The sequence below is a fragment of the Callorhinchus milii genome, unplaced genomic scaffold, assembly GCF_018977255.1.
Source record: "Callorhinchus milii isolate IMCB2004 unplaced genomic scaffold, IMCB_Cmil_1.0 Scaffold1061, whole genome shotgun sequence".
Taxonomy (NCBI): Eukaryota; Metazoa; Chordata; class Chondrichthyes; order Chimaeriformes; family Callorhinchidae; genus Callorhinchus; species Callorhinchus milii.
The window spans coordinates 7,819-10,424 of record NW_024705802.1 but is presented as its reverse complement, the minus strand read 5'-3'; positions in this window follow the sequence as shown (position 1 = coordinate 10,424).

Below are 2,606 nucleotides of genomic sequence, written 5' to 3'. Positions count from 1 at the left end.
AATAGATGGTGGAACAAACAACTTCAGACACGTCAGCAGTATTTTTCAAGTATCATTGTCGTACACGTTTTTCATTGTGTAACTCAAAATCCATTGCACAGAAAAAACTATTAAATAAGAAAGTTTGACTCAATCCATTAGATTAGCAAATGCTTTTATTTGTGGCCTCCACATTTTACTATGTTTGTGCATGTGACTCATGTTGTAATGTATACAGGTAAAGTAGTTCATACATTAGGTCAATACATAGAGACCAGCAAATGGCCAAATTATACAACACAATACAGAATAAAATTTGAATAGCGCCTTTCACACCGGATTGCATCTGAAGCCGCTGGAAAAACATTGATTTGGACCTGACTGGGTTTCTTGATCGGGGAGGGTGGAGGGCAGGGCCTGTAAGAGAGTGGACGAAGGCTTTCTGCTGCCCATTTCTAAAGTCTAGAATCAGTGAGGTGCATCTGTGATGAACAAGGGAACCTGTCGTGCCAGAGGGAGGGTGGCGCTTCAGCCAGTGCTGGCCTGTTGATTGAGGCGCTGACAGGTTGGAGTCTGATAATTGTGTGCGACTGAAACCCCGTCACAAGAAGCCACAGATTAAACGTCTCAACAAGAACAGCAATTTGCATTGGCACAGCAACACTCACACATAGCAATGCTTGATACTGGCGTAGCTCAATGCCGCGGTGGGGAGCGGAAGGGTTCAAACAAGGCACAATGGAACAGTAATATCTTCAGGCTCGACCTGATCAATTGGAGCTAAGGGGCAAGGCGGAATAATAGAAGAACGGTGTTTTGGGCACTGCTTGTCTGCGTATTGGGAAGCGTATTCACCAGTGGTGGGACAGCGGACATGCAGAAGGCCTGGGAAATACAGGTCAGTCAGCCTAACACCAGTAGTGGGGAAACACCTGGACATTATAATGCGGGAGAGATTTAATCTTCACTTAGAAGAATATGGGTTAATTATGGACAGCCAACATGGATGTGTTCAAGGCAAATCTTGACTGACAAATCTAATAGAATTTTTCGATGAGAAAACGGAGAGGGTGGATAAAGTTAGAGCAATTGATGTAGTTTATATGGACTTTCAAATGCATTTGACAAAGTGCACATGAAAGATTTGTAAGAAAGATAGAAGCCCATGATATAAAAGGGAGAGTGGCAGCATGGATCCAGAACTGGCTGGGTGACAGAAAGCAGAGTGTTGTGGTGAACGGCTCTAGAAGAAGCATAGGGGAGGTGAGAAGAAACTTTTTCACGCAGCGATTTGTTTGAATATGGAATGCATTGCCTGAAAGGGTGTTCGAGGCCGATTCGATAACGTCTTTAAAAATGCGGTTGACGGGTATTTGAGGAGGACGGCTTTGCTGGGAAGTGGGACATTAATTGCTCTATTCAAAGAGCCGCACAGACTCGATGGGCCGAATGGTGTGTTTTTGTGCTGTACGATTCTATGATTCTATGACTCTTCTACCCAGGTGCTCAATCCGTTCGTGATGCCCGGCAAGCAACGGAAGGCAATATCAGTGTCTGTTTCGCAACTTAAAATGGAAAAGTACTTGTTTGCGTCTTCCTCATGGATGTGAGTATTGACTCCAAGACTGGACAAGATGTTACCAAGTGGAGTCATGTACATGAGGAAACTAAGCGGAGCACGACTGAACCCTGATGTAACCACATGTGACCCTGCAAGTGTAGGAGGAGAAACTGTTTGTGTAGATGAGGTAGAGATTACTTGTCGGAACGCAGTCTCATGGAGGAGGAGGAAAGGAATGCGATCAAATAGGATGGACTGTTCCTGTGTCAAAAGAATCAAGCAAGACAACGAGGGCGTGGGCCTTCTGATACAGATAAAGAGATCATCATTAAGTTGTAATTGCACGGCATTTATCGCTTAGAATGAAGTTTCAAAGAGGTGTTAATATCTCCCACTAAATATTAACAATAATAATCCTGGCGTTTGATGCAGCGCCTTATCACGTCTAAGAGACGTCTCCAAGCGCTTCAGAGAACACAATGTAAAGTGGATTTACTCTATGTTTTGTGGGCGAAACAAAGCAAACAATTGCACATAGCAGTGTCCCACAAACAGTTGTGGATTCAGTGACCGATTTGTTACTTTCACTTTTTTGTAGGAATTATTTCCACTGGAAAAGTGATCCGACAGTCGACTCAAAGGAGGGTTCCTCTTTACAGCTTGCTAAGGAGAGGCGTGCGGAGCAAAGAAAATTGCAAATGTTTCAGTCTGCCGGAATCGAACTTGTTTCTTGCGTTTGTGAGTGGCTCATATCAGTGATCCACATCAAACCCCCAATAGACTATTGGGGATTGGAAATTGTCGAAGAATGGCACGATCATGGAAAGAAGTTTCGAAATTGGCGATGAATATGCGGAGAGAAGGCCTTAATTGATGAAATTGTGTAGTAGAACTTCCAACATAGGAGGACGAATGTTGGTATTGAAGGAAATAAGTGATAAATGGGAGTCGCAGGAAAGACTCATCAATCGATGACTGAAGAAAAGTGTGAAATTATGATTCAAACTTATGTTGAGAGAATTAAAAGGGCTGTGTGCTTACAACGATGACTTTCACTTCTCTATTC